Source organism: Pinus tabuliformis, chromosome Q (genome assembly GCF_031772625.1).
Source record: "Pinus tabuliformis cultivar Carrire ecotype Pingquan chromosome Q, CPIR1, whole genome shotgun sequence".
In the NCBI taxonomy this organism is placed as follows: Eukaryota; Viridiplantae; Streptophyta; class Pinopsida; order Pinales; family Pinaceae; genus Pinus; species Pinus tabuliformis.
In genome coordinates, this window is record NC_142296.1 from 958,676,102 (window position 1) to 958,697,603 (window position 21,502).

The window sequence follows — 21,502 nt, forward strand, 5'->3', positions numbered from 1 at the left end:
TAGTTCAGGAAGATGAATTCGGTACTGAACATGTGATATATTACCTTAGTCGAACTTTAAATCCAACTGAGCTAAAATAATCACATGTGGAGAAATTGGCATTGGCAGTTGTTCAAGCCGTCCAACGTTTTTGTCACTACATTTTACTACGTAAAACTACAGTAATTTCTGATTGCAACCCTATGATCTACATTTTGACCAAGCAATTGCTAGGGGGCAAGTACTCTAAATGGATTGTCATCCTGTAGGAGTTCGACTTGGAATTTGAAAAATCTAAGTCTAAGAAATATTTAGTTTTTGCAGAGTTAATGTGTGACTTCTCGCGTGCTGACACGGAAACTGTGGCGGAGGAGCCCATTGCAGACGAATCCTTGTTTCTTATCAGCACTTTAGATCCATGGTATGGGGTATCATCGTTCATCTCCAAACCCAATCCTTTCAGCCAGCAATTTCAAGGTCAGAACGTCAGAAAATACGATTCCAGTCCCAACAATTTAGGATTATTGGAGATACTCTTTATCGCCGTGGGGCGGACTTTGTTTTTCGACGTTGTTTAACTCACGAGGAAGCTGAAAGGGTTCTAAATGACTGTCACTCTGGAGCGTGTGGCGGTCATATGTCTGGGTATGCCACAACCCAAAAGATATTGCGCGCTGGCTACTTCTGGCCGTCTTTGTTTAAAGATTGTATTAACGCGGTCCGAAAATGCCACAACTGCCAAATTTTTGATCGAAAGATGCGCGCTCCACCTGCTCCTCTCCACCCTATAATTGCCATTGGTCCTTTTGCCAAATGGGGTATCGATTTTATTACATGTAACCCTCACTCAGCCGGGGGGCATGCGTATATCATCCTTGCGGTAGATTATTTTACCAAGTGGGCCGAGGCGATGCCTACATTTGAGGCAGACGGAAAAACAGCTGCAATTTTCGTGTTCAATCATATAATTGCTAGGTTTGGTGTTCCACAAGCAATTATCACTGATCATGGGCGTCATTTTTGAAACGTTATGATGACCGAACTTACAGGCTAGCTTGGCTTGCATCGCGATAGTTCAACTCCTTATTATCCACAAGCTAATGGTCTGGTTGAATCCATCAACAAATTTTTAGTCATCATGATCCGATGAATCATTGGGATTCATCGGTCGAATTGGAATAACATGTTATTTTCAGCGCTTTGGGCGTATCGAACCTTAGTAAAAACGTCAACAGGGTTCACTCCTTTCCAACTAGTTTATGGTCTGGAAGTTGTGTTACCCATTGAATGCGAAATCCCATCATTGCAAATGGCCATCGAGTTACTTCCAGCCACTTCCAAAGAGGAAAAACATTTATTATACTTGGCTCAATTAGATGAGAATCGACATGATGCTGCATTGGCGATCAAAACTCACGCAAAACGTATGAAAGCTTAGTATGATCGAAATGTGACCCCTTGAAATTTTTTGGAAGGAGATCTAGTCTTAGTGTACGATCAAGCTAATGATAAATTAGGCGCTGGAAAATTCGTTCCTATGTGGCATGGTCCCTATGTTGTCAAGCGAAAGCTAGCAAAAGGGGCCTATGAATTGGTAGACTTTGACGGGGACTCTTAAGGTAAACCCAGAAATGGTCTTTACCTGAAGAGGTATTATGCTTAAAGGATGGGTATGGAGACTTTTAGTTAGGATAGTTTTCTTTCTAGCTGGTGTGTTTTAGTTTAAAAAGTGTGCTTAGCTTAGAGAGTGTTTTCCGTCATAATTCCTGCTTATCTTGGTTTTACTCTTTATATTGCAGATGTCGATGCCTCTCCAAACATACATTGGTTTCGCTGATGGTGATTGTCGTAATACATGGAACCTTTCTTCCGCAGCTTGGGTTATCTATTCGCCCTCTGAAGAGTTGGTATCTATGCATGGGGTAAGCCTCGGTAAAACAACGAACAACATTGCCGAGTATAGTGCAGTGATTGAGTTATTATCTGAATCTATTTCATTTGGGATTCGGAGTTTGATAGTGAGGTTAGATTCTAAACTCGTTGTATTACAGCTTAATAGAGTGTATGCCATTAGAAATCCAGTGTTATTGAGATTATTTTTTAGAGTGCATCTCTTGGAACGTGAATTTGATTATATTGAATATCAGCATATTCCAAGATCTTTAAATACATTAGCAGATGCAATTGCTTCTCGAATGTTAAGTAGACATTTGCAATAATCATACATGTAAATTTAAAAACATTCCATAACATGATTTACAAGATAAGCCGGTAATAGTGATATATATATATAGGAGTGTGTCAAAAATACATCGTCCTCGATCATAGGTTGAAAAACACCTTATGATCGGCAAAAATGATAAGTACAAAAAGCAAAAATGTCATATGTGCCTACAATAGGCGATCATCCTATCACTGGTGATGATCTCGATAAGAAACCACTGCACGGGCCACTTTGCAAAGGAACCTCCTAAAAGGTCCTGGGACCCCAATCACATAGCGCTGAAGTCGACGAGGAATGTCATCTATGCTGGTCTCCGGAATGTCTCCTGTCAAGCGCTCTAGATGACTCTCCAACTCGGCCAAGGTCTCTATTGATTCGTCCTGTGGGGCTGGTACGGCTGCAGCTGGTTGTTTCCTCCCATAAGGCCGGAGAGCGGCTGGTCACAGTGGACCCACATCTGCATTTGAAACTTTTACTATCAGTTTTGGGACGATATAAAATAAAAATAAAAAATTTTAAAATAGGAAAATGTTGAAAATGATTTTACCTGAGTCATCCCATTGCTCTCCTGGTGGAAGAGCCATGTTTGGGTCACCACGAAAATCTACCCCAACGTAAGGGAAGTCCTGAATAGAAAAAACCTGGGTTTCCAACCATTGGAAATACTCAGGTTTGAGGTGAACAACCTCTGTCCCCTCGTTCGGATGATGGGCCATAACTGCAACCCATTGCATCAGTTTGGGATCTCGAGGAAGCCCAGCTCCAATAGTAAGGTGCTGCAGGATCAACATTGGAACCCTGTCCAGACTAAAGCTCACAACCAAAGCCCCATAACCAAAGGTCTTCAGTTGTCCATTCTTGGCTCTGGTCAGTTGGCCTTTTACATTGGCCAACACAGCATCGCACCAGTTGAAGATGGTGCCTCGAAAGTAGTCAACTGCCATCCGCATCTGGGATCTGGTGGAAATATGTAATGCGGCACTCCCACAAAGTCTGGTGATAGTAAACGCGATCACCATGAGCTTAGGACGGGATATGGTTTTAATGTATATCCCTTTGTCTCTAGCTTAGCTGTTGCAGAACTCTAGCCGGAGGATATCGACAGACTGGCCACCTAGCCTAGTCCCGAATAGAGTCAAGTCTTCGCCTCTCTTAGGCAAACCGATCAAAAAGTATATGTCTGCTGGCTCGATTTCGAGCTACTGGCCACCAATGAAGAAGCACTGGTCTTGTATGCTCCATCTATCTACCAGCCACTGTAAGAAATCCACCTGGGCCCTCATGCCAGGTATGGCCCAGAATTTGTACAAGCTGCATGCCTTCAATGCATCAATTGAAGGTTGGTGATTCAACGCGGCAAGATCCACGTCCTCATGTTCCCGTTCACGCCAATCTAGCATGATGTACACTCTACATCCAATAAAAAGGAAAATTAGAATGTTAGAAATTAAATTGTTTGGGTCAAATTTGAGAATTTTTGGGTTAAAAAACCCTTGCCGCGGGGACTGCACCCTCTGTGTTAGAGACAGTGCATGGGTCTGTACCTTGCCTTCATGGAAGGTGCGGACCCCTGACTTTTTCCCCATTGAGGAAAAGTCGGGGTCCACGGGCTGCCAGTGTTACGCCTGCAAGCCCCCGCGCGCGAGTTTTTAGCCTAAAAACCCTCCAAAAAATGAAATAAAACCCTAAAACAAAAAATGAAACGGTTAAAAATGAAGAGTAGGATGATGTGGATTACCTGGAGAAGATGGCGTTCGATTCACACGGTTGGATTTTCCACAATCTTCACGGGAAGTTTCTGAACAAAAGCACTATTTTCTCACCCAAATCTCAAACGGTAAAAATGAATTGACGAAAGCCCTTTTTATAAGTTTTTTGAGTAAATGAATTGCAAATTTGTTTATGTTTCACTTTAGAAAGGTAATTTTTGCAGCATTTTTATCCATTTCAAACAGGTATGAGTAATGTTTGCATTGTTGTTCAGGATAACAGATTATTCAGGCGAAGTCTATCATTTTCAACGAAAAAAAATTTAGAGTCACCTTTAAGCTCTTTTCTGACTCCTAAAACATGAAAATATCGCCGAGTTTTTTCTTTTTCAACTCGTTAAAACGGAACTAAAAAGACGGTCCACTTACAGCTCTTTTCTGACCGTAAAAACATGAAAAGATTTCCGGATTTTTTTCGTTTCAAATTCGATATTGGTTATAAAACGACGTGTCATTGATCGCTTTTTTACTTTTTCGAATCAGGGGCAATAATTACAAAATGTACTCCTTGGTCGTAAAGATCAAGCGGTTCTCTCAAGTATTATTTTATACTTTTTTGGGCTTGGGAGACACAAATTTACGAAAAAGGTCAACCCTGGAGTCTTCTTAAGTTTTTTCAGACTCTCTAAAATTGAAAAACGCCGAGTTTCTCCTATACTGGACTCATTAAAATTTCATAGTAAAGGACCTGTTCAATTACAAACAGGAACGAACCACTCCTTCTTAGGGTTCGAATTTAAACTAAGTTGGACTCATTTGAAGGATGAGCTTATAATCAAGCAAATGTTATCCTCCTCAAGCTTGTCAAAAATAAAGAGGTACTTGCCAGAAATGCTGGGGGGAAAAGAGAGAAAAATGAGCCTGTTTGTCATACTTTGTAACCACTCTTGAACACGACACTTTTATTCACTTGGGTCGGGAAATCCTTTGCCTAACAGTTCATCAAACCACATTGAAAGTCTTCAGCCAGTTTTTGGGTATTAACTTTGGGTCAATTGTCACTAAACCATATGTTGTGTCGTTATGTGTTCAACAGGTCACTGCCAATAAGCCATTCATCTACAACATATCTGTCATCCATCTTGACCATCCCTGAGTCAGTCCTTGCAACTAAATTTCTTCAACTTGATCTATGATTTTGTGTTGTGGGCTTGCCTGCGACAGATCGATTTCTATCGACTTCATCTCATTATCTAGAAATATGATCTAGAAAACGTCAGTACCTTGGGATCTGCATGCCTCAATGGCAGGTTTCTCGCCTTTGACGATAGGTTGCATCATTGACCTTCGATCAAAGGATTCCATGACATGTTCGACATCAACACATCTATTCACATCTCATGGATTGTACTGGGTACTTTGAGAGCCATTGACATCATTGGTGGTTTCCCTCACACTTGTTAACAGTTTACATCATTGACTGGTAATCAAGTGGTTTCTACCATGTTCGACATCAACACATTCATTTGCATGGATAGAATCGTACTATTTTGGGAAGTAGAAATGAAGACCCTGGATCTAGTTTCCGCAATCCAGGCTGCGAGGAATTTTGTATTCATTATATGATGAACTATTCATAAACAGATGGTTGCGTCCATACTGTGTCCACATGAGTTTATACTTGTGATGTATTACAAGATCATTCCTATATCAGAGCAGTAGTTAGTTTTCTAAGTCAGTTTTGATCTGAGTATGGGAATGCCTACCTCAACGATGATATGATCTCATATATATATCTTGCATTGAATGTTTTTACAAGTTCCGACCGGGCTCTCCAAAAGATGATCCTCGAAATGATAAAGTACTTCACTCTTCCTAAATGATAAATGAAATCCTCATCTACTACAGACTTCGCACTTTAGGGGGAAATCTGTTACACAAAAATATCGTCACCATGATTATTTGCAGTCAGTATGGGTCTAACATCACTTGTACTGTCCTCCTAAGCAAGTCTCAGACCTCAGCTCTTCAAGTCAAGTTTTGAAAATGAGAGAAAGACATTGAAAATCAACAAATCTCTAGTTCCGCACTTTCTCTCACTATTGCCTGCAGTCCCGCACCTCCTGTTTACAAAAACTGCGGACCTGCCCGCTCTGTCCCTAAAGGAGTGGGTGCGGACCCCTGTGAAAGTCAAAAAGGAGCAAGTTTATTCTAAAAAAATCACTTTGGGTTAATTCTAGATGATTCTAGAAGGAATTTTGACGTGGATTGGTCGCTCTTAGGTGGTTCATGCATCCCAAAAGAGAAGGAGCTAATCCCTTGATGAGAGGAGCTATCCCTTTGAAGGAGGGCTTTATCCCTTTGAAGGAGGACCTAGTAAATTCCCTCCATTGCAATATAAATTAAGGCATTGGGCTGGTTGCTGGGGAGGTTAGAAGCTGAACATTTTTTAGGGTAAATGCTAGTGGAATTGAGACTTCATAGTTAAGCTTGAGAGGAGAGATCACATACCCTTTTGGCTTCATTAGGAAGAGAGTGAAACTTGTCAAAGTAGAGGAGACTTCTTGTTGGACCCTGGGAGGAGCTTGTACAGCATCAAGGCACAGGTTGTAAAGTTCTTATTTGATTTGAATTAATACAATCAGATTCATTTTTCTCAACAAATTGTCTTATGTCATTTGTTTCATGAATTCCTTGATCTTCATGTTAAATATGCTTTAGAATATTGGCTTTTCGGGTTCTATTTAATTTGTTTGCTTGTTTGTGTTTGCATATTAGCAACGAGGGAGCTCATTTGGATCAAAGGAGCGAGGCTTCCACAAACTTGCATTGGACCCAAGGTAGGCTTAAAACACTTGTTTTCCTTTGTTTGTAAATGCATATTTAGAGAAAGATAGTTTTTGATTGGCTTGCTTGTCACTAGATATCGTTAGATTCTAGGAAGGTTTATCTTGTCCGCAAGATCGACTCATTCCGTGTGACACTCCAGACATATCAACAGCTTCATTTACCCTTCAATTTCCCTTCACCATCACTTTTCCACCGTCAAAACCTCCAAAAATAGGTCTCAGCCTCCTCCTGTAAATCCTCCTGTAGATCCTGCTGTAGATCCCCTGCAGCCTCCTGTAGAATTTTCTGTAAGTGGTTTTTCAAAATCCGATTGCAATGAAAGTATTCAGAAGGCTACTAGGGGCTTCTTAGGACCTCTCCACACCTTCCTCACCCTCTGCAAAAGCCAACTCCATCTTCCTTCACCACCAAACCTCTGCACAATCACAACCAGATAAATCACGAGCATAATAATTTCACATAAAAACACTCAATAGCACAAAACGATGTTTTCTTCTTGTTTCTCTTCAGAAGTAGCTTGAATAAATGCAATTCGCCTTTTCAGTAGTCAATGGCACACATTTCATTAGTTTTCATCTCTTTTCCTGCAAAAGTAGGGTTAGTAGGTAATTTAGGGTTTGTTAGGGTTTGCCTTACATTCCAGTATTCTTTCTCTTTCTTCAAGTAGAATAGTTCTCGTAGAGTTAGCTTTCTTTCATCACAGTTAAAAGCTTCTTCTGAGAATTCATAGAAGTTGGCTTAAGCTCCTAGTGATCTTGCGCCAGCTGACCAAGTGACAGCCTGTAGTAAGAGCTAGTACTTGTGCATACAGCACTGTCACTTCCAAGTTTGTTACGAACTACCGAGTTGATAAAAGTAAAGTAGGAAGCCCCAGGAGTCGCAACATTATTGCTGCAATACTGGTGCTTACCAACATCCTGAAGTTCAAAGGGAAACCAGGGGAGGATCTGGGTACACACATCACCACCTATCATTTATGGTGTGTTTCTAACTCCATGGTGGATGATAGTATCTGGCTACAACTCTTTCCCCGCACCCTTAATGGCAATGAAGCCAAGTGGTACATTGAGCTACCACGCACGTCAGTCAATACCTTTGGTGCTTTAGCAATGGAATTCTTAAATCACTTTATGTTACCCATATGCTATGAAACTGGGATGTAACTCCTCACTTCTTTACATCAGGACACCGCTACCCACATCTCTGATCACATCCATGAATGGAGACGTAGGCGGAGGCTAGTCAAAGATCCCCTCCCAAACTATCTATTAATGGATTGGTTCTGTGAGTCTCTTCTCCCTCAAAACGCTAAAGATGTCACCTTAGGTGGTGCAGTCATAGATAACCAATCCATTCGTCGTGCCCAACACTATATACGACACATTATACGACATCATTCCCAATGCTCCTTGAAAGTCCAATACTCCCACTACTTAGCAACCCGGTGTGCACGTCGATGGTATTATCAGCGCTACCTCCGGGACTGTTATAAAACAACTTAGCGGTCACATTGCCTAGTTTTCAGTTGACCCCGCTACCAAATCAACTACTCTTCCTACTGCTGCGATAAACTCTGTGAAGTATACACAAAAACCCGGTGGTAAGAACAAGAAGAATAAGAAAAATACTGCTCCTTCTGAAGAGTAGCCAACCAAGAAGTACAACCTAAAGCAGAAAGTTGTTGCACCCCCTAACAATGGAAAGGACAAACCCGCCAAATTCCCTTGCAAAATTTGTATGGAAGACCATATGACACATCATTGTTCTCGTTTCCATGAATTCACAAATTTCCTTGCTCAAAAGGACACTAGTAGGACCCCTGCGGTCCTAAACAACCCTTTCCCTACTTAGCAACAGCAACACCTTATTGCAAACCAACCCTAGCCCCCACAAGGGGGCAACGGCGGTTCGCACCATCCTTCAGTTGGTGAAGGACCATCGATCGTTTACACCTTTGAAATGGTAGATATTCAAACAAGAACCAAAACTTATGAAGCTCCAGTCGCTAATGCTGAGGAAGCCTCCTCGAGTCAAAACCCACCGCCTAACAATATTCATATCGAAAGGCCAGTTACTCATCTTGTGATTCACCCCCCAAAAGTGGCACTTTGTCGCACAACGCATAATACATTTGCATGTGATGCCCAGAACTACAATATTGTAGAAACTTTGGTGCAAGCACCATCAGCTATGTCGACGCTTGAATTATTACAAACTTGTACAGCATAAAGGAAAGCTCTGCTTTCAAAAATTGGTGGGGTCAACCCTCAGGATTCCATGCTTGAAATTTTCAACATGGAAAAATGTAAACCTCCCCTTTCCCACCAGCTTGCATTTCAAGTGAAAATATTTTTGAAGGGGTGAGGATTACATAGAACTATCATTGATGAAGGTGCCTCAACCTGCATCATGTTGGCTCGCTTTGGGTTCTCCAACCATATCACCATCGTTGAATTCCCTTAAAGATTTCAACGTCCACACTTTCATCCCAAAAGGTTACCTAGCCAGCTAACTATTAGGTCCCTATACTACTAGTGTAACCCCTTATTGTTATTAGTACAACCCCCTTATTATATTGATGTACCCATGTAGCGCCCATATTGTTACTATTGTGCCCCATAGAAGCCCACTATTGTTATTATTGTTCCCTTACATTATTATTGTTATGTCGGCTCTGATTATATTATGACCCCTTAGACTCCTATATATAGAAAGGAGGTCTTTTCATTTCTATCATCCAAGAATTGTTCAATTGTGTAATGTAAAGGAGGTTTCCCCCTTGAAGAGGCTGAATTCTAAGGCATTCAACTACCTTTTCTATCTTTTTGTGAGCTGATTTCATAACATTTGGTATGAGAGCTTTGGATTCTATGGTTTCGCTGCTCCTAATAGGTCATCGTGGAATTTTCGCTATAACTTTTTTTTGCGATGTTTCAGAAGCGAAAAAAATAACCCATTTGAGACGAAATTACACTAAACCACGGGTCTGAATTTAATAGCTTTTCGCACTATATTTGCGGAGATATGATCTAAGGAATTTGGTCTTTTTGCAGACTCCTGAATTACATTCCAAATAGGTGACCTGGGGAAAATCGTCATAACTTTCTCTCTGAGCATCGGATTGAAATTTCATCAGAAGGTACAGAAAGAGGACGGACTGTATTTTCTTGTATATATTTTTGAGAGCCAAAGGTCGAAACAGTGACATGTGGCACATCGTACAAGTTTTCTCTACTGAACTAGTCTATAATCAGGTCACCGTGGGAGATTTGGCATAACTCTTCCTTGGAGAATCCAATTTGGATCAGACTAGTGGCATTGGAAAGAGGACACAAAGGGCTACTGCTGATCACAATTTCATAACTTAAAGATTTGAAAGTACAAAGTTACAGTCGTTTCAAGATCGAGCTCCTAAAATCAAGAAAAAGCAAGATGAGGAAGTTTGATGGCAAGGATCTAGTAAATTGGATACTTCAGATGGAGCAATAGTTTGATCTACATGGTGTACCACTGTTACAAAAGGTATGTATTGCATCTTCATATTTAGAACCAGATCAATTTTTGTGGTATAAAGGGATTTTTTCTCGTAAACAACTTGTTACATGGTCAATTTTCACGGAGGAAATGATAGCACGTTATGAGGATACAAAGAGCAACACCTTCTTTAGAGCAACACCACAACAATTGGAAATAGTAAAAGGGCTTTGTTACATAGTGGAAAGAAAAATTATGGCAACAAGGAAGTCTACCCCTCACAACTATAAAGATGGAAGTGTTGTTCTTCTAGCCTTCCACAACCTACAAGGGTTACACCACAACAATTGGAAGAAAAAAGAGAAAAAGGGCTTTGTTACAATTGTGATAGAAAATTCACTAAAGGTCATAAGTGTGCTGAGAAGAAATTATTTTACATAGAGTATGAAGAGGAGGAAGAAAAGGATCAAGAAACATCAAAAGAAGAGGATATATGCTAGGACCCAACCCCAGAGAAAGAAGAAATGAATCAGACCATATCTTGTAAAGCATTGGCAAGAATTACCACTCCTCAAACTCTCAAGATAGAAGGACATATCAAGAAGAAAAAGGTGCAAGAAGTGAAATAACACATCGAGAAAGAAGAAATGAATCCAACCATATCTTGTAATTCATTGGTCTAAATTACCACTCCTCAAACTATCAAGATAGAATGGCATATCAAGAAGAAAAATGTTCAAGAAGTGAAAGATCACATCGAGCATCAAGAAATGAATCCGACCATATCTTGTAAAGGATTGGAAGAAATTACCACTCCTCAAACTCTAAAGATAGAAGGACATATTAAGAAGAAAAAGGTTCAAGTAGTGAAAGATCACATCGAGCATCAACAACAAGTTCTCCAATTTTTAAAGGATAACGCCACTTTGGTGCAAATTCGAATGAAACAATAGGTAGATCAACATCATAGTGAAAAATGTTTTGATGTAGGTGAATGGGTATTTTTACTGCTACATCTCAAGCAAGCTATTTATGAGAAGGAAATGTTGGCAATATTACATGCACTTAAGAAATGGTGACCTTACCGAATGGGAAGACACTTCAAGTTAAAAATGGATCATGATAGTCTTAAATACTTTTTAGAACAATTATTATCTTTAGAAGAACAGAAAAAATGTGTCACAAATATGTTGGGTTATGAATTTGACATCATCTATAGAAAATGGAAGTAAAATTTTGTTGCAGATGCACTCTCAAGAAAGGATGAGGATGTGGAAGCTTTATTTTGTGCTATTTCTATTATCCAACCAGATTGGATAAATGAAGCAAGGGATGAATGGAAGAAGGATGAAGAAGTATGGCCACTTATTCAAAAGTTGCAAAAGATCCCAATTCAAACAATATTGCCAGAAATTGAAGAGGAAGGAAAAATCATATTGGAGCCTAGAGCAATCACAGAAACAAGAACCCGATAGCTACGAAATTGATCAATTTCAGAGTATCTCATCAAGTGGAAGAACTTACTTGCTGAATATTCCACATGGGAGGACAAGAATTTTATACAGAAGCATCAAGAACTACTCAAGCATTGAGGACAACACTTTTTGAAGGAGAGGGGCATGTTAGGCCCCTATACTACCAGTGTAACCCCTTATTGTTATTAGTACAACCCCCTTATTATATTGATGTACCCATGTAGTTCCCATACTGTTACTATTGTGACCCATAGAAGCCCACTATTGTTATTATTGTGCCTTTGCATTATTATTATTATGTCAGCTCTAATTATATTATGACCCCTTAGACTCCTATATATAGAAAGGAGGTCTTTTCATTTGTATCGTCCAAGAATTGTTCATTTGCGTAATGTAAAGGAGGCTGCCCCTTGAAGAGGCTTAATTCTAAGGTGTTCAACTATCTTTTCTATCTTTTTGTGAGCTGGTGTCATAACACTACCCCATCACTTTGAGTGGGAAAATGGTAATGGTGGACATTGAAGTCGTAGATAGAAAACTCGACTATAATCTATTGTTGGGTCGCAGTTGGACTTACGCCATGACCACAATTGTTTCTACTATCTTTTGTATCATCCTATTTCCCTTGGATGCAAAAATAGTCATAGTGTATTAGTTGTCCTTTTTCACCTCAGATTACTCCCCGTTACCTAATGGATCCATACCCTTAGTGGGTGGTGTTCTTGACTCTTACGCCAGTATCGGTACTAGTCTATTGAAGGGTTCTTCCGTAATGGGTTGTTTTCCTCTCCTGCTTCCCGTAGTTCCACACACAGTCTCTATGGTCTCATATATTCCTCATGAACCGACCGATCCTTGGATCCACCTGGCCCCTTTAGACATTGACTCTTATGGGGAACAAATTCTATTGTCACCAGTTGAATTGGCCTACCAAGCCATTCAATATGCATTCGAATCTCCGATCACTTTGGTCACGACCAACGGTACCGCCTCCTCTCTCATAAATGCTCCTTCTAATGATCTCCTCAATCAATTCCTACCTTCGGACGAAGCTATTCAAAAGATCATGTGTTTAGAAGAGCGACCTTCGAAGGATTCTCACCATCGCATTTTGATATTTGATTCGGACATGGTGCCCATACAAATCCTGTCCTTTGACACTCCTGAAATCATTCCCTCGATTTATACGACCATCCAAACTTTGGATTCAGAAGGGAACATGGGAAATCTTTCAAAGACATTTCTCATCAATATTTCAGTCAAGACAGACATCGTGGAAAACATCCAAATTGAAGTTGATTGCAATCCTGAGGACATTGCAAGCTTCACCTACCCTTTTAAGGACTTTCTCGATGTTTTCCCTTGGTCTTATGAAGAAATGCATGGAATAGACCTTTCTATGGTCAATATGAGATCAAGAAATATTGAGCATTATTTTTATGGTATTTTTCTTGCTTTTTAATCTGAAAAACCTCGAGTCTCCATCTTTGGGCTCGTTAAAATAATACAAAGAAGATAGGAGCATGATCTTTTTTGGGACCTTTTTCTTGCTCATAAAATGAAAAAACCTCAAGATACTTCTTCAGGCTCATTAAAAACTTATGAAGAATCTCTGAGCTTTCTTTCTAGGAACTTTTTCTCACTCGTAAAATTGAAAAAATCCCGAATTTTCGTCATCGGGCTCGTTAAACACCTACGACAATGATATGAGCACTTTCTTTTTTGGACTCTTTCTTGCTCTTAAATTGAAAAATCCCCAAGTTTTTCCCTTCTTCGGGCTCGTTAAATCTACGAAGAAGGAATGAACAATTAATTTACCTCTTTTTCCTTGCTCATTAAACAGAAAAAGATACCTCGAGTTTTCTTCATTTGACTCGTTAAAATTTGATGAAGGTATATTGAGTTTGTCATCGTGTGACTCATTAAAATTTCACGATGAATATCAAGTTTACTCCGTCTCCTCGTACTCATAACAAAATGAGGAAAACATCTATTGAGCGTAGGTTTATCTCTTTATCCAGACTTAGTAGATTAACTTACGGAAAAGAAACCTTTTCGGGTATACTATTAAACCTTTGTCACACCTGATTAAAAACTATGTATTTCTGGGAAAACTAGTATTCCTATAGAATGTTAGCCCTCTAGATTTGGCAGCTACCCTAGAAACAACAGTTTAAAGCAATTCAACGATTTCTTCTATGTGTAACAGATAAGAGAAAGATAATGGAACCAACCTAGAACTTCCGCTTAATCCCTTGCTTGTTCTCTCTCCCCTTTGACAGATCCTGCAACTCCTCTGTGTACTTAACACACTTGGAGAGTACCTACACAAGTACAACAACAAAGAACTGTCAAAGCATCGTGATCTATTACAACATAAACATTACAGGATCAGATATATAATGAACAAATGATAGCATTCACAAATGATAACATTCACAATTACATAATCATATGGAAGAAAACTTGAAGAAATTTATTAATAGAAGGGAGAATTACAACCCACTTGTCTGATCCAGCATCATCCTCCCAGCTTCAATCCCTCTTCACCTCATGAAATAGCAAGATCAATCCAACAATACAATGCTCTTTCCTCAATTACAAACTATTAACACTTCCTTGCAATTCACAACATTCCAGCCTCTAGATCTCTTAGATGAGAGATCCATTTATATATGTGTGCAAGGGTGTGAGTCATCCATGGGGTTTGATTAGTGTCATTGCACTTGTTACAACTGGTTCCATTTGGAGATTTCTTATATCCCTTATTCATCCTTCGGCAAATTCAAAGAGGCAAGTGGCACAGGAGAAGTTTCTAGAAGATTCCATGAGCAACCACCTAGCAAACTGTCTCGGACATTTGTCCATCCTTGCCCATTGCACCCTATAGAAGGCCTAATTAGTATGCATCGCACCCTAACAGTGTACCACTCAGTATGCATCGCACTTTGCCAGTGGAGCAGTCAGTATGGTTTAATTTAGGCCATTTCTGGATGGTTTCTCAAATGGAACTTTTAGGGAATGATGTATTCGGATGACTATGTTCCTTTAGGGTATGAAACAACTCTTTTAGGGGTTGATGAGCCCTAGTTTATTGACATATAAGTTTTGGGTTGATGTGCCCAAATATGTCTATAACACTATGAAAAAGGGGCCACCCTAGAGCCGCTCTTTACGATATTTTAAGACTATAGAAATATGAAAATACCACTGAATTTACCCATCTAGGCTCATTAAATTAAATATATGAGGAATGGAGTTTCTCTTTACGATCTTTTTCAGACTCTTGAAATATGAAAAGACCAATGAGTTTACCCGTCTGGACTCACTAAACTAATCAGACGGGGAAAGTGGACAATACAATTTCTTTGTGTCAGTATTTTGAAAAGATTTTTTTGGCAGCAGTCGCTCTCTTGAAGATGGCACTCCCTCAGCAAAACCTTCGTTGTGAGGACCTCTCAATATGAACCTTAACATCCTATGATTTTAGCCTATATACCCTGATGTTCTTGCATCTTTGTATCTTATCACTCTTTGATGTTCATGAGTTTAGTGCTGCATGGTTAAACCATTTGTGTTGTGCCTTCTATTGTTCAAGGGAAACCCTTTATCTTTTGTTTCCTCCATCAAACCATCAAGCATATCCTTTCATCATGCCCTATGTCGCTTTGTATCAATGCCCAAAATATTCTTCAAAAAACAATCATTCTCGTCCCGTTTCATGTCAACTCATGTAGGACTCATTATTTCCTACCTATTGACAGGTTCCTTCCTATCGACTTCAACACTCTATCTAGGAAGAAGACCTAGAAACACATCAGTGCCTTGGAACTTGCAGCCATAAATGGCAGGTTACCTTGTGTTTGGTTAGGTTTTTTCATTATTGGCTCCTGGTTAAACAATTCTAAAAGTGTTCGACGACAAAAACATCATTCACACTGACTAGATTTCAGTATGCATCTTAGAGACCATCACCATTATCGGTGTCCATCCTCGTGTCCATTAACAGTCTCCATTATTGACTGGTAATCAGACGATTTCTTGCATGTTCAACCTCAATGCTTTTATTCACATGTATCGAACTATGTTGTTGTCTTGAAACGGAAATCAAGACCTTCAGTAGAGGCTTACATCACTCAGCCTTGTTTCCTCTCCCAAGTTGCGTTTATTGTTTTTTGGAGACAGCTCATCAGAATGATCTTATTATGACACGGTTCCTCATTGTGCTTATCGGTGGCCATGATCATCATATCTCTTTGTTGAGAAATCACTCTGACATAGCTACTGAGCGTGGGAATGCCCAACTTAGGACATGATTTTAGTTGTTTATATATATGTGTTGTATCTAGTTTCTCGTATTCCCAAAGCTCTGATCCTCTCTCTATTTTTTCCAAAGAAAAGGATAGTTATATATAAAGTATTTCGGCCATCGTGTCTGCCTCTGATATCACACTTTAGGGGGCATCTACTACACAAGAAAATGACCTCCTCATCAGCTTAGAGGAGAAGAACAAGATGACTGAAGGACTGACCAAGTTCATAGGCCCATTTGTCAAGCTAACATTGTCTAGGAACTAGCAACCTGCTTTATAAAGCTTCCTAGCAAGGCATAGGGTGCGTTAGTGCCTAGGGTAACTCTGTTTGTTACCTCGAGAAGGGTGTTAGTCAACCTGAATGAGTTTCCATGGGTCAAAGGAACAAGTTGACCAAGAAATATCCCGAGATTCACTCCTATGACAGCTCACAGAAGTAGGGAAACATAAGAACTCGACCTGTTTGGAGGAATTACTATTCCTAACAGATTCTACAAATGGGAAAGAGCACAAAATCATGGAAACATATCCGCTTTTGCCTAACGGAACTCATGAAGGATTTGGAAATCCTTATCCTCTCATGTTATATATGTGAGGCTAGGGCCATTGTGGAAAGGGTGGAAACATTTGAAAGGATTGTCTATTTGACTGTCAAGACTAGTCTCTGACTAAGGCATTAGAAGAGGTTAATAAGGGAGAGAGAGAGAGAGAGGATATGGAGGAGTAAGGGAAGGATGATACAAATGATGGCTGTAATCACCCTTTTCTACATCAAAATAGAACTTCAGTTGTGGTGTCCACTTCATGGAATTTGTAGTGTAATTTGTTTACATATTTATGCAATGTCGTTATTATGAGTGGCTTAGATACATGCAATTAGATATCTTTATATGTTAGTGCATTGACTGTCAAAGTTATATGCTGTGATATTACACTTATCTTATCTATGTGCAGGTTTCAATCTGGAGCTAGCTGAGGAGTCTTCCACTTCACTACATTACACTCTACAGCAACATCACACCAAGAATTGAGGCAATAAGTCCTTATTCCTGCTTTGATTCTCATTTGTTTAACATAGATATGCATGCATCTCTGTGTCAGCTATAGCTAAAATGACAGTCTGACAAGGATCCCGGGAAGATCCTTGAGGGTTTCTACATCACCAAACACCCGTGCATTAATCCCTATAGCACATTTTCATGGAGAAATTTCCATCGTCAAATATTTAGTTTTGTGGCATAACAGTCATGCAATATATATGCCAAATGGATTTCTTCCAAATATTTTTCATAACTTCTGACCACACTTGTAGAGACGCTTAAAATTTTTGGTGAATCTAAATTAAAGTGATACTTTAAAAATCGGTTTTCTTTCTATTTTCCATGGATCTTATCATTCTTGTCCATTATCTGTATAGATTCTAACACAACAATTCTTAATCCATCTACTTCTAAGGACAATACATATTAGATAGATCTTTGACTGCTTAGGAATCACTATAAACTCCAAAATATTCACCTTGGGAATAGGGAAAATTTTAAGAACCACCCTAAATTTATATGTATAATAAACGGGATAATCCCCATGATACATAGGAAAAATGGGAGGCGATTTTATCAATAATATAATATGTATATATAATTTTTTTGGCAAATCTCTCACCAGATTATATTATCTTGTACAGTGATGGAGAATCTTTCACTGAATTATAAACTCTTGTAAGATCTTGGCAAATATTTACTGAATAATAAAACATTGTGAAGTCTTGGTGAATGTTTTGTTAAAGTATGAAACCATATATGATAATAAGAAAACATATTCATTAAAATATAATATACTAACATACATGTTTGGAAAAAAGAAACATAATTTTCTCTTCCTACAAACAATGTTCCAAGTTTCAGTGGCCATATTTGTCAAGGTTCTTACAATAAACTCTTTCATATCCTTCTATTAGTTTTGATAATATTCCACAACAAAGTTCTTTTAGGTGTTGATATTGACCACGAGTTCTATCAAGGTAGGAGAGATTAATCTTTTCTCTACAACTTTTGTCAAGCTACCACTTTTTTCAAGTTATCAAATTTCTTTCTTATTCCATAGACTCCAACTATGAGATAATATAAAAACACATCAAGTTTGTTTACCCCAACACACCAACAAGTAGCAAGCCCCAACTATATTATATAAGAAAGTATTAGGTATCCCGAAGGCTTGAAGGGGATCTAATTGAAAGAAGTGACCATTGTGAGAAGCCTTCCAATCAATATATGAATATATAAATGTAGATTTATTATTATTTTAATTGGAAATCTTCAATTAAATAATAAAATTTAATTACGTCTCTCCCAATCTAAATTGCTTATTAGCATAATTCACTACCCTCATACGTCTCGCATTTTTTAACAGTGTTGTAACATGTAGATTAATTTCCTTTTTGGTGAACAATCTCCACCTTTTAGGAAAATATGGTGCAGTGGCTCCAACCCTTATAGATCATTAGGACAAACTAAGAATAGCACAAAAGATGAAAGGTTGTACAAACCAGCTTATTTTGCAAACAACTAATCCAACATGAGTACCTAAACTTTTTCATGAAGATACCATATTGAGAATATTTGAAAAATGGTGGGAAGTATTCTGTGAGGGTGATGTGGAAAGAGTGATAAGGTTTCACTGTTTTGAATTTTTTCTGTTAAATCAGAAAAACCAATATTAATGGAGATATTGGTATTTTTTACTAAATTTAGTGAAGTGACTAAATGTAGCTTTAACCATTCACCTTAAGATGTTTTTACAATATAATTTCCTAAGTCTATTTAATATCTTCATTATCATAAAAACCAACCTATATCCATCTTAACTCCACATCTACCACTCTTAGAGGGATGAAATCTATTTATCCCTCTGAGCACTTGGTAGACGCAGAATTAAGATGGATATAGAATTTCCCCTTTAAATAGTCTATGCTCACATGAATACCATGGTATTACCATGGGTTATTAGAACCTGGAGCTTAAAAATTACTATTAGTAATTTATAAAAATTAATAAAATAAATAATTGATTTTTATTTTATTTTTTATTTTAACCAAGTTAAAATGTTTAACATATATTAAATTACAACATCCATTTTTACTCTTGATCCACCAAGCTCCGAGAGGCATCAAATGTTTTTTCACTCTATGCTAGTTTGCATATCACGATATTTTATCCCTCTCAGGGCTTAGTAGATCCAGAGTAAAGATGGATCTATGCTAGTTTAATTCCCCCCTTTAAATATGCTACATTCCACGTGAATACCATGGGTCAATACCATGTGCCATTTTTATTTTTATTAATACTAATATTAGGGTTAATAATGTTTTTTTTGCATGGTATTAATAATAATCTAGCCCATGGTATTTGGCACATAGTATTTTTTCCATAGGTTTCACCTAAATATAAAGCATTTTTTGAGTGTTCATAAATATAAGGTGACTTATGGAGTAAATATAAAAAAAATGTTTTATTTATTTACCATACCTCTTTTATAAATATGGTATTTGGCCCATAGGATTCACTTAAATAAAACCTATTCTTGAAAATTAGGGTAAATGGAAGGTTGTAACTCCTAATTTCAAGGGCTAAATTTGCCTTTTTTACCCTCTCCCTTAAAATAAGGTGGGCTAACCTCCATACCTAATTTTTTTATAAAATAAATTTGAAGCGATTTGTAAAAATGTACTATGATACAAAATATTCGCCCACTAAAAATTTAAAACCCCTTAATTTCACCTAAGGGCGAAAATTCGCCCCTAAAATTTTCCATGCTTGGGAACTTATATCTTGGAAAATATGTTTGTTGCTTGGCAACCAAAAAAGTAAAATTTTTACTTCTGAAGCAAAATCATATCCTATTGGAATTAATGAAGTTTCTTTATCCTTAGATTCATTAACCTTATCAGAATTGATGCAAGGATATCACAATACAAAGCATCATTGAAAGCTTCCATACCAAAACTTTTCATTGGGACGAAGTTAGAGAGCATATAATACAGCCTCCCACGAATCCCAACACAATATAGGAGCATTGTTTCTGAATCCATGAACGAATTTTCTCCACAGTCCTTGGTAAACATGTTGATCTATGGCCTTCCCTCAAACATAAAAGACCAACACTGAGTCCCTTCAACTACCATACAATATTCATAAAAAAATGGGTGAAGATTGACAACTAATGATTATTAAGGTCACGATGTGGCTAGAACAATTCAACTCCGCTTTTTCATTCTAAAGAAATATGTTTGTGTTGCGCCATGATTGCATGTGCACAAGAATCATATATTTTTTGTTTTGTTCTCTAGAATGCCTCAACTAAGTTTGATGTAACACCAATACAAGACTATTGTGTGAAGTGAATTCCATAGGTATTTTACACAAATTACAAAGTATATGAACTTTAGATAAGAAATCATTAGTGTTTAGATAGTAAAGAAAGGTATTTTTTTCACAAATTACAAAGTATATGAACTTTAGATTTGAAATCATCAGTGTTTTGATACAAGTTAGAGAAATATTATAGATATATAGTTAAATATTGATCAAAGCTCTTTTATTCCAAAATATCTACATAGGTTCATGCAAGGTTTAGGTTCATGCGAGGTTAGATCGATGAGGAATCCCCTCCAAGCTTTGTTATTGACCATTCTTAACTCCTTTCACACTCTTGTATTCTCCTATTATGAAGGAGGATTTACGTAGGTGTGGCTTTGGCTTTTGGGGTTGGGCCATGGTATCTGATAGATCACAAATTGAACCCTTTTGTTTTGGTCGTAGCACAAGAATTGCTATAGTTTTTCTAAATAGTAAGGTTCCTACACTGCATGAAATTCATTGGATTTTATTCATTAGGAGAATCCAAAACATACATTGAGCACTTCCATTCCCAATCAACGTAGTTGTGAAGTATTCAATCACTGCAACAGAAAGCAGCGAACTAATCATGATATCCACTACCAAGAGGGATGATAACTTCCTTGCAAAGTGCTCCATTGTATTTGGAATGACTTTTCAATGAAATTTTATTTCTTAGAAATAAATCACCATCTCCATATTTCCAGAACTTAAAATGTTAGGAATAAATTATGTTTAAATAGTAGGGTAAAAAATAACTTGTATTCATTCAATTTGAAAACTTCACATGCTCTATCCAACAAATGTCAAATCATGCCCTTACAAATTGGAATATCAAAACCCCAAGAAACTTTTTTGGCATATCTGCAAATATCTTCATGTCTTGTGTAATTTTCCCAATTTTAATTGATACATTCAAGATGCTATTAAACTTTGAGGATGGAAAATCCTTATTAAAATCAATTACCAAGAAATTATTATTTCTCTTGAAATAGATAGATTCAATATTCTTTTTCAAAAATATGACTAGTGAGTCCTCTTCCTTGGCATTCGTAAACTTGTGTGAGGATCAGTTTTAGAAAGT